Below are 16194 nucleotides of genomic sequence, written 5' to 3' on the forward strand. Positions count from 1 at the left end.
TTGTTGTCTCTCTCACGGCACATTCACTATGCAAAAAAAAAAAAAATAAAGTTGCAGCACAAAATAGTGTCACACTATGATTCCTCAACTAACTAGGTGGTTGTAACCTATTCTAATTTGCTTAAAATGTTGCTTCTAACAATATTGTCTTGAGTTCATTGAGCATTGCTGTTGAAGAGCGTTCTCTTTTTATGGCATTGTTCTCATTATGTAGACTGGAACATTTACCATTGATAGCAAGGACAATTAGAGATGGCCACAGATTCAGCCCACTTAATTACTCAATCACTTCTAACTCCTTAGCCTTTTTTAATGTGTAGCTCAATATGTTTTCATACATGGACTGGTACATGTCAGTATTGTTGGACAACAAGGTGAATGCAATGTCCAGTTTGATTTATTAGTCCTAAAGTTGTCTGAGGACATCAAAGAAATCTGTGTGCATACTTTCAAGAGTGCTTGGAGTGCAGGTAGGGACTCGCCTTCAGAAGCATTGACATCATTAATTGTGTTGTCCTTGCTGACTTCAGTTCAATTTTCATGAAGTTTTTCAGCATATAATAATTCATCATCTACTAAACATATGTGTCTTGAAGAATGGTCTAAAACATTCCAGGTACGAGGATAGGCCTTACATTGCCATAGGTCGATATCACCATCCAAGTGTTCTCTAATATGGGTTTTTTGGGATAATTTTTCAAAATTTGTTCTGAAAAGAATATTGACTGTGGTTCCAGAATCAGACAGAAAAGTTAACACTTTATCCAATTGCTAAAACAGCAATGGTGAATTATGGCAGAATTCTGTTTCTGCCTGTAAACGTATACACGAATTCAGTTTCATTATCTAACATACTATCATCTTCAAAGTAGTGTATCCTCTTGTTAAGCCTTTGGCTGTATCTTACTGAGGAGTGATGCAAATTGCAGTTGTCTATATGTTGGTTGGAACGAGAGACAAGCAAAACGATTACACTTTGTGCACATGTTGTACACAAGACAGCTTCGTTGACTATTCAAATGTGGCAACGTACCAACACAGTTCTGGCAGGTTTGTCTTAGTGTATTTTTTGTGGTCGGTCTATCAGCATTGACTCGATTAAGGTCAACAAAATGGTGGGATTCAGTCATATGTTGGGATCGAGATGTCACTAGCTTTAAAGTTCTGGAGAACTGTAGCTATTCTTGCAGTGTTAAGCTTGGATTGATAAATCCCTGTTCTTAAACTCTGTTCGATTGACAACCTGCAATAATATGTGATTTAATGTTCTTGTCAATATTAGTACAATTGGTAAACATCATTAATCTGTCCTTGTTTCAGTTGGTGAAAACATACACGTTTGATATTCACAATTTTCCAATTAATTGAAATGGTTATGTACTGTAGCCTTGAATTCATCAATGTTACTTTCGTCCACATGTGGTCTTCCTTTATGGATCGATAGCATCGCTATTATAGTGTATAAATCTTCACCAGCACACACCATAAATGCCACTTAGTGGGAGTCGTCCTCAATTGCATATGTTACAATTCAATGGGCTAAAATGGGTTTGAAATCACCCCATCCACTTGCTTCAGTGTAAAGTTTTGTTGTGTGAATGGCAGTTATGCAAATCGTATGATGGTATGGCAGCCATTTTAGTAGTCTACACATATGCATCGGGAGATGATGTCTATGTAGGTAATCCGGTATAATTTTTTATTTCATTTTATTTATCTCGTCCTCATTGCAAGTAAGATGTTTATTATTATTATATTGCATGTCAGGATATTTTGTTAGATGCTGATTAAGGAAGTTGTTCTATTGCTAGTATGCTTTTGTTTCTTGGCCCAATGTTTTGTGCTTAATGGTGTTTCCTTTTCGGGTACAGAAGGTGATAATCGTTTTGGATGGGTTATTGCCCTTTGATTAGGTTTTAGCTGTACTTTTCAACATAGATGTTAAAATATCATGTTTGAAGTACGCCTATATTGCTATCAAGACAGACAGATAAATCTGAACAGACCGATATAAATATATAACTATGTATACAGACATATCTTAAGAAAACAAAATCAATATAAACAGAGCAAGACAGGAAAATGGTAATAGACCAAGAGTAGGTAAATGGATAAGAGTAAACTGAGGTACATAGATATGGGTGAACAATAATGCAAACAGGTCAATATACATGGTAGTTTCCTTCAGTCTTGACAGACTATGGATATCAATTGGAAGGGTGTCTGCATGTGAAATGTTTGTAGCAAGAGTTTCAAAATCTCAAACCACACCTCTACTGAGGGTACTATTAAATACCAGTGTCAAGTGGAAGCTCAGGATGACTGGACACAATGCCGAAATAAGCAGAGAGCACATACGGCACCCAGACATCCCAAATGGTCACCCATCTAGTACTAACCAGGCTCAAGGTTGCTTAATTTCAATGATCTAATGAGAACCGGTGTGTCAACATGATTATGCAAAATATATAATTATATGTCAACAGACAAAAACTGATGTGAACAGATTAAAATCGATACAAATGTGTGAATAAATTTACATAGACGGACGTCAATAGACCTACATAGACGGACGTAAATAGACCTACATACAAGGCTTCCTTCAGTCTTGACAAACTATGGATACCCACTGCAAGGGTGCCTGCGCGTGGAATTTGTGTGGAAAGAGTTGCGCAATCTACAACCACGCCTCTCCTGAGTCAACATTGTTGCATACCAGTGGCAAGTTGAGGTACAAGACGACTGGAAACAATGCTGAGATAAGCGGAGAGCACATACAGCGCCTAGAATTCCCAAATGGTCACCCATCTGGTATTAGCCAGGCTCAACGTTGCTTAACTTCGGTGATCTGACGAGAACCGGTGTGTCAACGTGATTATGCCGTATATAGACCTACATAGACGGACGGAAATAGACCTACATAGACAGACGTGAAATAAATCATAAATACAGATGTCTATGAGCCTAAATAGATAGATGTGTATAAATGAATAAATAAATACATAGCTATGATCGAAAGAAAAAGACACTAGCTATGAAAAAAATAGGCATAAATAAACAGACTAGATATATAGGAACAGGTTAAAATAGATATAAAGATCTGGCAAGTCTGATATATGTAGATATGCGATCAATATACTAATGTAGGCGAATAGGTATGAATTGATGGAGTAATAGATAGTGTTCTGCGTTTTTTTTTTATTTGTATTAGTATTTAAATCATGTAAATTTCCAGTCTGCCAAGTCACTTTACCTGTTAATGGTTTTCAGCAGATTCTGGGAGGGTGTAGGTAGGATGGAAAATTGGTTGGTTTGAAGCCTGTTGAATCACCTTCTTGATGTTTAGAGTTTGCGTTTTGTTTATTACCCTCCCTACTCGGCCTGTTTTGCCGTGTTGGTTGGTTGGCTGGGTGGGAATTCCATTACCACCATTTCACCGACTTCGTGTGTGCTGTCATCATTATGATTTTGGAACCATCTACACCTAGGAAAACCGTATTAATGTTAGTGAAGGTATTTGATGTGTCACTCCTCTTTACACTATATTTTTATCTATATTTTATGTGGTATATCGTTTTATTAATACAAATATTTCAAGCTACGCATATGCTTACATATTTCAACTTAAGCGTAAGACCGCTTCTTCCAAATGAAAAATAAAGCCAAAAAGAAATTCTAGTTTAAGAATCCCTGATTGAAAATATGTTTTTCTTACAGTTAACAATTTTTTTTTTTACATGGTAGTCACCACTGTCAAGGCCCGGAAGCCACTCGGAGATAAGGGTTATTGTGTGTACAGTAATCAATGGGATAGTATCGTAGTAATCGTTAGTAATGGAGATTTGATAAAGTGTTTTACTTAAGGGGGCGCTTTATGAGGCATTTGTTTATGTTGGACTTGAAGATTTCCAAGGTGCAGTCAGGTGGGAAATAGGCAAGCGGAAGAGAGTTCCACAGGCGTGCAGTTCTAAGAAAGAAGCTTTGTTCATGGAATCCGCGTTTTGATTTAGACACAGATAAAGTGTGGGGAAAATTATTGACAGTGGTTTCAGCTAGACGGGTGTTTTTCATGAAAGATTGGCGAGGGGGGGGCAGACATTGGAGCTCAGACGAGCACCTGCCATGGAAATAACGATACAACAAAGACAGGCTCGCAACGTCTCTTCTGTGGGAGAGAGGTTGCATGGAAGAGAAAAGGGCATCCCCCACTAAGCCACGAAGTCTATTTTGTACTCTGTCAAGGCAGGATAGGCTGTTTTTAGCAGCTCCTGCCCATATATGGCAGCAGTATTCCATCCTTGGACGTACTTGGCTTTTATATAGATAAAGAATTGCATTCATATTCTATTTGGTTCGATGGAATTTTAGCTAGTTTTAGGCTTTAGATGAAATCCGTATAACCATATGTAGCTAACAATTTTGTATAAATATACCATTCGATTTGTTATTAAACACTTTTTTATAAACATAGTAATGTTCATAGGATCATTTATCCAATCTATACGAACTTGGAATAACATAATATTTATAAAGCTCAAATATATTGATAACAGGAAGTAAAACACTATTATTCCAAAAGCCTCAATAGATAAGTAGAATTTTTATAAATAAAATTATGTAAACAACATTCATATGTCATCATTGGAATTGCAAGATTTATTTTGTGTAATGTTGATATGGAAAAATCGAAAGGTTGATTGATCTGCATTAACTGTTGATGTTTATATATTTTTATTTGTATTTCTATGATGTATGTAGCAATTTCTTTTACTCTCTCTCTCTCTCTCTCTCTCTCTCTCTCTCTCTCTCTCTCTACAGAAACGCAAAAATAAATGTTCATGCATGCATACATATTTATAACTCCAAAAGGGGTTTAGTCATTTATATAGAAAATTCACAACTTGTCTTCAACATAAATGCAAGCCAAAACCATCACCATTTATAAAGACCATCGTTCCCATGTATTCCTGAAAATAACAGTGCTATCAACATTAACATACAGCTTCTAAGATATCGAAATATTGTGAATACTAACTAAATTCGCATATTGCATACATAGAACTTGGAACTTTATATATCCTGGCTTGAGGTAGTTGCTTGTCTAGCCACACTGATGAACTGTGAAACAGCGAAACAGTACTGTATGTGGATGGCTATAATGCTCCCTATCTTGGGGAGAGCATATTGAGAAGTGATATACAAATTACCATGAGTTTATTAAGCGATGCTCTTTGTGTAAACAAATTGAGCTAAGGTATTTGGACAATGTCAAGACATTGTTAATTCACTGCTCGCATAGCAGCAGCCTAATAGCGCAATGGTTAAAAGCTCTGAATGTCATATGGGCGGTCAGGTTTCAATACTGGTCTGAGGTAGTTGCTTATCTAGCCACACTGATTAGCTGTGAAACAGCTACACTACTGTATGTGGATGACTATATATATATATATATATATGTGTGTGTGTGTGTGTGTGTGTGTGTATGTGTGTGTGTGTGTGTTTATTTAGAAAGTCAAATGTATATATATATATAAAATGTACAAATAGGCAAGTACTAATGCAAGCTTAAAGATATAGTGGTTAAGTCAAATTTATAATATTACTTTAACTATCGCAGATGTAAAATCAGCTCACTGTAGGAACTTTTAGGTCAAACAGGGCTGTTTTATAGTCAATTGAAATATATTTTTAATATTATTATCCATGAATTCAACATTAACAACATCTTTTAGAATTCGATCGTTTCTAAAACGAAAGAATTTTTGTTGTTATTAATGTTATAAGCATAAGCTTTAATTCAAGCAAATTACGTTTAAAGTTCAGAGGTCATATTTACTACTAATATATTGTTATAGAATGAAAAGGAAAAAATAAAAAGCAGCAAATATGTAAGTAGGGATAGAACGTAACGAGTCTACTAGCATTATCGTTTTGGTGGATAGGGTTACTTTACTTGAAGCTGAACGTGTGCAAGGTTAGGAATTTGTCAGTAAGAGGTCTAATAGCTAACGAAATCGACGATAAAGAAAGAGAAAGGGTAAGGAATGAAGTGAGAACAAAAATAAATTTTAAAAATGGTTATAGTCTTTAACAATAAAAAAAGACGCTTTTTTGTCCTTTGTAAGGACACAGGAGACTGATAAATGATGTTATCACAATGTTTTTTTCAATTAATGTTGAATAATCTTGTTTTTTTTTATGGTCGTTTTCTTTGTACGCACTTAGAAAACTGATAGGTTCTTCAGCCTCACAACCTGGAACTCTTTTTCGAAAGGAATTTTGAGCTCTATCACCGGTTTTCTGCTTTGAGCAAAAACACAGCCACCTATTCGTCTGAGTTTGGCCTTTTATCTCTCTGAAGTCTCAGAAATTCTCACCTTTTTCCCAATAAAACTACCCAGACCTACCACTTCTTTTTCTTTTTCTTCCTCTCCCAGCCCCTACGTATCAACAGCAGACAGCGCAGACTTTCTGTCTTTTAGAGGAAAGTGCGTTAGAAGAATTACTACTAAACTCCTCTCTGATCCTATGATAACACATGGAACATTCGGGAGGGGGGGTCTTTTGTGCCGTATGCTTCTACGTGGTGGCACAATCATCGTGTCTTCATCAGGAATAGTACCCACACTTACTGTGTCTTCATCCGGAATGTCATCAGATGAGCCATAATCTTAATCTACTCTAGATGTCTGCTCACCCAGCGTCTCACTGATCATTACACATCTGTCATTTCCACTCTCTGAAGGCATGTCAGAGCAGGCCATTGGCAGGCCCAGTTCTACTATGGGTCGCGGTTCTCTCACATGGCGTGGCATTCCATCAACTAATATATTCTGCATACTGGTACCCCAGTCACACGTCCCACTTTATACTTCGTGGTACATTGTTCGTGTGAAGCCTTTACCCACACTCTGTCAACTGTTTTGTTGACAGTTTGCTGTTGATTGTCTATCGGTGCTGCTGTTTCATCAATTTCTTTAAGCCGTATACATTACAAATAAATAATATTGGCAGGTGCTGTAGCAGAGGACAAGCCATCCTTCAATGTACCATAGTACCAGTATACTGGCTCCGGTATAGTACACTGTTTTCTGGCTGCGATCTTTTTCACACTTCTATGATGTGTTGGTCGAACTCTACATGAAAGTTAAGCTGTTTTTCACTTCTGTTGTCGCACCCAGAGCAAAAGCCGTGCCAACAAAATGTACCTTGCCCTCCTTATTAATATGCACGCTGCCAAATTCCTTGATGTCAATCCCTAGAAAGAGGTCAAACCCCAATAGTTTGCTGTTTATCACCAGTATATCAGTCTTCAGGGGATTTCTGTTGGCTAATGTTAATGTTATACTGCCAACACCAATAACAGACATTTCCATCCTGCCGTCAGAATTGCAATATTCTTCCGTACTTTGGGTTGACACAACGACCCATTTACAACAGAAGATAAGGAGCCAGAGTCCACTAACGCTATCCGAGGTAACCCATCAATTTTTATCTTTATCACAGGGAGCATCTCTTCTAGTTTATGTGAAGAAAGAGTGGTGCTGACCTCTCGCATCGCTTACCAAACACCTTGATGCTACATGCCTATGTTTCTTGTATCGATAACAGTGTATCTCCAGAAGTACCTTACCTGCTTTACCCTCGACTGCCGGCAGTCTCTAGCAAAGTGATTGGGACCTCCACACTTGTGACATCGCACTATGACTGCATCTTACTGGTCAGAGGTTGAAGGTTGGTCCACAGGCACATGAGGAAGAATTATGTGTCTCCTGACTGCTGCAGCAACAGGTTCACCTTCTGTCTCCTCCGTCAGGAGAGTTTAATATAGGCACTATATTTTCTCCTGAAATGTGTTTTCACATTTGTATTGTACCAATCCGTACAACATATCCAAAGTGACGAATTTTCATAGTTTACCTGAAGTTATACTTTCAAATGGTTGTCTGCTATGTTAAGTCTTCAAGAGATGCACATCAACTCTGCTTAAAATTATATACACCAAACGCACGTTCTTTGTGCATATAAGGTTATGCATTCGTAAATAATACTGCCAGCACTAAGAGAGACGACCGAAGAAGAAGAATTGTGGAAGTGTGGGAGTGAAGAAGAGAAAAGTGTACCCTCTAGTAAATCATGCAACAACGTAATGTATCAAAAGGGAAACTAGTGACAAAGTTAAAGTAGCACATGTGAATATGATTGACAGGAAATAGTTATCATACACCAACGATGGTTTATAATGAGTAAAATCTTTGTTTGGATGAATGAACAACACGTACACACATATCTGTATACTTCTTTTTGCGCATGCCCAAATTTAATTCATTTCTTCAAGTTGTTTAATATTAAATCTTTCTTACCTGTCTCTTGATAACTACATCAGCTAGAGAGCACCAAATGTTTTGGTTTTCATTCTAGTTGATGGCACAAGAGTAAGTTTCTTTTCTTTAACTTTTAAAATCATTACTATAGATATTAAGTACGATGTAATATTCAATAGAGAATTGGCTCTGTAATAATAAATAAGAAATCTTTACGAATTAAAATATACTTAAGTGTATTTTACGACCCAACAAAGCCGGGACGCAGCTTCCTGCTAGTAATGAATAAGATTTCGCCACGTAAGGAAAATATAAAAATGATCATAGAAATATCATTAGAATATCTTACTCTGACTCGGTGTGACATAAGTTAGAAAGTGGGGAGGGGGGTTGTTTATGCTTTAAAATAAAAACACAAAAATGAAGACATTTTTTGTTGGTTTTGACTGTCCAAATCCGGAGATATTATTTCTTGCTTTTGGGTAAGCTTACCTGATAAAAACAGCATCTTGAAGAATGCCAAACTGGCAAGAAATTGTATGACAATTCTAATCGGTGCCAAGAGGAAACTTTCTTTCCGGATACCTGACGTAGCATTCATCTGAATTCCTCCTCCTTTTTTTTCATGCAATGTAGCTCAGTGGTAAATCGATTGCTAATGGCGAGGACTGCCAGAAACCATTTACAGAAACCATTCGGTTCAAAATATTTTTTGAACAACTTTAAGTGTTTCAGTTGTGCTTAAGCCAAGAAACTCTCATCCTCAGGCAGTTTTCTGTTTTTTCCCCTCTTTCATCGCCCTCTCTCTCTCTCTCTCTTTCTCTCTCTCTCTCTCTCTCTCTCTCTCTTATTCCTTTTACTCTACATTCAAATCTCTCTCTCTTTGTCTCTCTCTCTCTCTCTCTTATTTGCCCTCATTATCATCTTGACTCCTCTCGTCATTCATTTTCATCTTTTCTTTCTCCCTTTCGTATTTCTCTCTTCTCTTTGTTCCATATTCCACCTTTTCACCCTTCCTTTATCTTAACCTTTTATCATCTCTCACCATTTCTGTTTTCCTAATTCCGTTTCACTCTTTAGTCTTCATTCGCTTTCTCTACCTCTATTTCTTTTCTTTCATTCATTCTTTTCTTTAGTTTCACATACTTTTGTTCTCTTTTTATCTGTTTCTTACCGTCTTCCTTTCTTTTTCGTTCATAATTCCTTTTGTACATTCTCTTGTGCGTTTTCATTTTCCTCTTTCACACTTCGTCCTTTCCTCTCCTTTTCTGCTTACAAGACTAATCCTTTCACTTTATTTTTTTCTCATTATTTCTTTCCTCAACCAACCGAAACTCGTTCATTATTTCTTTCTTTCTCGTGGATATTCATACTTTAAGTTTTTCAATTAATTTTTGTTTAATTACAAACACTGATATTATCATTCTTTCACTCCTTTCCTTATTTCTTTTCAGCCTCTTTTCGTTTTCAAATTTCATTGATTCAATTCCTATTGTTTTTTTGGTTTTTTTGGAAAATGCCATACTTGTGATGCAGTATTTGACTGATTTTTGGAATTGAGTTGCACCCAATTCTCCCTCTATAAACTGAGCAGGGAAATTCTTTTTTCTGAGGGTTTTATTACAATACAACTGCTGATTTGGTCTTGGTAACATTCACTAACTTTACTGGAGTGGAACATCGATCGCCCAGACGATATATAATTTAATTCGGTGACTGCTAAGCTAAGTGAAAGACACATTTTGTTTACACAAAATGGTTGTGATATATATATATATATATATATATATATATATATATATATATATATATATAAAACAGAGTGCATATAAGCGCGTGTGAAAATATCAGTAGCAGCCGAAAGATAGATGGCAAGCGAAAATACTAGCTGCAGCAGCCGTTAAAGCATGTATGCAGATTAGCAAGTATAAGACAGCTTGCGTCACAAGAAAAGGAAGAAATGACAGCACGTGTTTGATGAAAGAAGCAAAGATGGGCTTGTAAAGTCGATAGCGAGAAAGCGCTGGCTGAGGCTGGGGGTCAGCTGGTAGACGCATAGACGTTTAAAAGGCACGTGTGTGTACGAACAGACTTTTGAAATAAAATGATATGTGTTGTTTTGGAAGAACCACGAATAAATGCATTTCATTCGTATTTTTAAAAAAGCCTAGTCGGATTTTTATTGCTTTCCTAATCATTTTGGTTTGTTTGTTCCTGCGACGATACCATGGATATAATTATCCAGGGATATTTCGACATGATACTCAAAAACGGGACATACGGAGAGAAACCTGGTACACTCATCCTTGGTCCACAGAACCTTGTCATTAGTAAAGAAGAATATATCGCACATAAACTTTATCATTTTATTTTATTAGTGTTTCTGAAATATAGATAAATTCACATATTCAAATATATTTTTACCGGGAAACATTGCCTGAATATCAACCTATATGACGTTTGATACTTTCACCAATGTGAGGCGCACAGTTACATTCTGTAACATTCCCCCCAGTTGTTAACTAAACAAGTAACCATCTATTGTTTCACATGTAAACACAAAATCATCAGCAGCAAACATTTTTCTAGAAAACCAGTACAAAACACTCTGGACAACACTTTTAAGACACAAATGAAAAGCAACAGACTCAGTACAGCTCCCAGATGTATCACATAAACATTAAAGCCGTCATTAAATGTGCTGTCAATTTTAACATGACTTTGAGCATTTCTGTGCAGTGCTTCTTCAACCACTTATTTGCCACTAAGTTTAGTACATCAAATCCACAAAAGCAAAGTACAAATTCATTTTATTACTAATATACTTCTCTTGTATTTGTCTCAGGATAAATATAGTGCGAACCGTACTTTAGCCAGGCATAAAACTAAACTGCATTACATCTATCGTTATCATATTTACTGCACAATTATTCTCTCTACACTTTAAAGACCTGTTCCATTTACATGAAAGGACCTCTATCCAGAAGCCATCCTTTACTTTTTTAACATTTAACTACTGTACATTTTTTTTTAAATACTGTTATTATGTATTACTTTATTCTTTGCTCCACGTGTCCATAAGTATTTTTAATAAATATTATTTTTAATATTCGCATACATATATCTTTCATCTTCACCAAGAATCATCACTACAGCTATATACGATTGCTGTATTTGTTGAATGATCTGAACCTTGGATCCGAAGCACAATTTATTTTTGGATGAAACCTGCTAATATACAATTTCATAATATAAGAGTCACTTTCTCGGTGTGTATGTGGTGTCTTCAGTCTGAATCTTTGTAAATATAATACATTTCGATATCGAAATAATTTTCTATATGGGAACTATTGCATTAATAATTAATACTAAACAATAAAAAATAAAGCGGACTCTACGACCAGAAATCAAAATCGAAAGATTGACGTGTTTTATCTGATAATCATTGAACTGTTCAGATTTTCTTATAAATAGATCTTAAAACATTAACTTAACAAAATAATTATAGTTTCGACGTAACGTCATTGATTTATTATGAAGGTTATGTTTTAAAATATATCTATTAATATATATTGTGTATCAACGTATATTTTGGAAATAAATCATTTGTATAATTATTATATAGTTCTAAGAATACCACTTATATTATGATTGGATTTTCCAAGCTAGCAAAAATATAGGAGCAGAGGAAGTATATTTTCGCTTGTCTATATAATTAAATCGTAATAACATACTAGAGAGTATTACTATCATATAAAAATTCCTAAAAACATTCTACGAACAATTTTTAAAGAATTAGCGGTTTTTTTTTTCTGTAGAGAAAATTACAACTTACTTGACTAGCATATGTGCGTGCTTTAAAGGTTCGCTCGTGTAAAAAAATAAAAAAAATAAAAAGAATATATTGTTAAAATGGTGACATCCAGTTTGTTTTATGGCTGAAGGTCACGTGAGCGACGCAGACTGTTGCCGTTTCTATGCAAATGAGACAGACGTGAATAAAAACGGACGTGAAGCGAACAGGGAACGAGTTGGATGAAGAGTGTCGCGTTTTGGAGTTGGACCTTTTGACAAGAGTGTGAAGTTGGAAGTTTTGACAGCAGTGTTTCGAACTCATCTGAGAAATTGTTAGTTTAACCATATTATCCCATCATTTTGCATGTGAAATAGAAATACGGTTATATTGACTTATTTAAAAAGGCGGTTTACAAATAGTTCAATTGCTTATTTGGTAGACATTTAGATTGACTTCCTCAAGTGTACTGTGTCCATCCTGTTAAATATAAAGACAAACTAAAAATAAAATAAATATGTCTTACATGTAGTTTTTCCTATGAAAATGAGAAAATATTCTTGTATTCATATTAGCATTCGTTAAATTCATTTACTTATGAGCATTCTTTTAAGAAGATTAATATATGGACAGCAAAGTGGTTAAGGTATCAAGCGAACAACATGAAAACTACTGTTATAGAAAACTCTCCTTCATATATTTTGGCATATGATGCTATCTTATATTCGAATTTGGGAAACGAGGAGTAACTCTGCATATATATATATATATATATATATATATATATATATATATATGTGTGTGTGTGTGTGTGTGTGTGTGTGTGTGTGTGTATGTGAATTGAGAATCGGAAAAACTGGAGGATCTCGGGATATCGGAATCGGAAAAATCTATGCCTATTTTCTGATGCCAAAACGATTCTTTTGTCTTCTTTTATTTTATTTGGTTTAAAGTAAAATCTTTCATTCCTGGTAATAATGATAAAATAAGAAATATTTATTGATTTTATAATATCGGTAAACCTAAAATCGATAGATCACCTTCCACAAGTGTATCTTGACGTTTAGGAAAATATCTGCATATTTAACATGTGTTTTTACGAAAATCGGGAGAAATAACCATCTGATAGTTAAATAATTAGAGATTTGTAAGGAATCAGTCATTGTATCAGAATCGGGAATTTAGTACGGAATCGGGAAAAATATTAAAATCGTCCCATCACTAATTCTTTCACAAGAAATTCAAGAATGACAACACATGACCACAATCAAAATGAGCATTTTTCTGTGATGTTCTAAAAATCATAATTCCTACATCAATCGTGTGTTTTATTTTGAAAATTTATCAGAAAGCAAGGCATATTTGATTTATGTTTGATAATAAAAAAGACAATGCATTTGTTTTCTTTTTTATTCTCTAGATCTGGATATGATTTCTTGCTTTTAGTTAGTTTTTTCCCTATAAAAACAACACCTTGGGGAATGCCAAACTAGCAAAAAATGATATGACAATTCTAATAGGTGACAAGCTTACTTTTTGTTTTTCTAAAGAGATAGCTCGGTGAGGTAAATCGATTTTTTATGGCTAATGATTGGTTATATTTAAATACAACATTTGGTAGCGAAAGTCCTGTTCGTTTTTTAAAGCCTCCGTACACGACAAACAAAACACAATATCGGATATATTCACATATTTAATCATTAATATCAATCTTTTCTGTGAGTTCATTTGATTGTTTAATGTTCTTTCATGTGTTTTTTACTAAGTCTTACATAGTGTGAAGGCTTCTGCATGATATTGCTAGATCACACAATACACAAAAAATATATAGATTTGAAAGAAATATGCCTGTGAAATTGTACATCTGCTACCATATTCTCTGAACCTCATGTTAAAAGATTACTGATTCGTTAGATGTTTTGTTAATCGCTTGAGCAGATTGTGGCATGCTTGTAAAAAGTTACTGTAGAGTTAAATTAACAACATATACACAATAATGCTAAGAGCAGCTCTAAATATAATCTGCAGGCAGTACCCCAAAATAAAATGATTCTAAAGACACTTTTCTCGGATCTCAGTCCTGATCAGAGAGAGCAGCCCTAGATTTGTTGGTCAATGCTGGATGGGTCAGGATGAAATCCTCAGTGATGCTTCTTTTGGATGTCAAAGCAGGTATGTATTTCAGTAGGGAGACTGCACAAAACTTACACCAAGCAACTAATAGTGGATCCACAATACCGTCTAGAATCTATCTAGTGTGATGAAGGATGGAGAAGATCCGTGACACTAATACGACATGATAAGATTGTAATGTTACTGATGGTGATAATAATGATTCTGAAAATAGTCAATTAAAACGCAAAGAATTTAAGATTTTTTTTATTTATTTATTAATTTTTTTTTTACAAGTGAGTCACTACTTATCAAGGTGTGAGGGACACTCCCGGATAAGGGTAAATAAGTGCTTAGTGCTCACTGGGACAACAGCATAGTAATCATTAGTGGTGAAAATTGAGTATAATCTAATTATTTAAGGGGTCGGCTCAACAAGACCTAGTTTACACAAAACTTAAAGACGATCATATTGTAGTCAGCCAGACAGTGAGCCAACAGGCAGTTCAAAAATGTAAATGTGTGTTTAGATTAAGGCACAGATGGAAAGTGCAGGAAATTGTTGATAGTAATTGTAGCTACATGAGTGTTATTTTTATAAGTTTGACAGCGGAAGGGGGGGGCATAGATTGGAGCTCTGACGAGAATCTGTCATGAAAATAACGACGGCGCAGAAATAGGCTCGAAACGTTTCTGTGGGAAAGAGGTTGCAGGAAAGAGAAAAATGCATAACTTTCTAGGTTTTGAAGCCGATTTTGAACTCTGTCAAGGCAAAATACGGTGCTCCAAGCAGCTCCAGCCCAGATGTGAGAACAGTACTCTACCCTAGGACGTACTTGGCTCTTATACAGGTAGAGGATTGCATCGGCAGTGAGTTATCTACCAGAGTGGTAGAATGATCCAACCAGATTTTGGAGAACAGTTCCTGGAATGGACTGGTGATTAATGATTAAATATGTGAGTGCTAAGACTAATGACCTCAGAGGAAAATTGATTACTGATTAAATAAATATGATAGTTTTGTTACCTATGTAATACCATGGGAGCAGAGGGGAAGCTGATGTCAAGATGATTTCAAGAGATAGGAGTGGATGAAGCAACTTTAGGCAACTTCTACCATAACTAAACAGCAGAGCATTATTGTTCTCAGTTAAGACTGCACGCAGGTGTGATGATGATGAAGTGAAACCTGACCAGTGAGGGTTTAGGACATGCAAGTATAGAGAGAAATAGTATGGAAATGATCCGATGTGTAATGTTTGTTTTAAGGTGTGTTTAGATCTGACGAGGCACTTGTATATCTGCCAAATATGAGGTGCATTCAATAAGTTTCCAGACTTTTCTCTAGAGATATTTAAAATTGTCGTAGACTCTTGAAAATTCAGTAGGTTATTGCTATACATCTTATGAGATGACTAACCAATTTTATGATTTCAGGTTCAAATGAACAGCTACAGCAGGAATTGAAATGCACTCTATTAAAACCTGATTGCCACAACTGGTGAATTTAAAAATTGCAATCTGGATGCGAAGAAACTAGAAGAACAATATGCAATCAAATTCTGTTTTAAACATGATAGAAATGCTACAGAAACCTGTGGGATATTTCAAACTGCTTTTGGACCATCTTGCATTAATAGAGCATCAGTTTTTGAGTAGCATAAGAGATTCAAGGAAGACGGGGAATCCACAAGGAATGATGAGAGGTGCGGGAGGAGTAATGAAGGTAGAACACCAGAGTTGATTGGCCAAAAAAAGAATTTCGTGGATAAGGACCCACGTGTGTATATAGAGGCAATAAGTGCACAGTTTGATGTCAGTGTGGGAACTGTATTTAACAGGGTGCATATGAGCGCATGCGAAAATATCAGCAGGAGCTGTAATATTGCTGTTTGTGATAAAAATGATTTGTGAACAAGAGTCATAAATAATTGATAAAAGATAAATCATGTTTCAGAATTTTTG

The 16194-nt window shown here is 35.5% G+C and overlaps 1 pseudogene; it reads right to left on the bottom strand.

The window, feature by feature from the left end:
- Window positions 1–2771: 2771 nt before the first annotated feature.
- Window positions 2772–2888, bottom strand: LOC145241968 (5S ribosomal RNA; annotated as a pseudogene).
- Between the last annotated feature and the right edge of the window lie 13306 nt (window positions 2889–16194).

This window comes from Euprymna scolopes, chromosome 2, assembly GCF_053919585.1.
Source record: "Euprymna scolopes isolate OS-2025 chromosome 2, ASM5391958v1, whole genome shotgun sequence".
Classification (NCBI taxonomy): Eukaryota; Metazoa; Mollusca; class Cephalopoda; order Sepiida; family Sepiolidae; genus Euprymna; species Euprymna scolopes.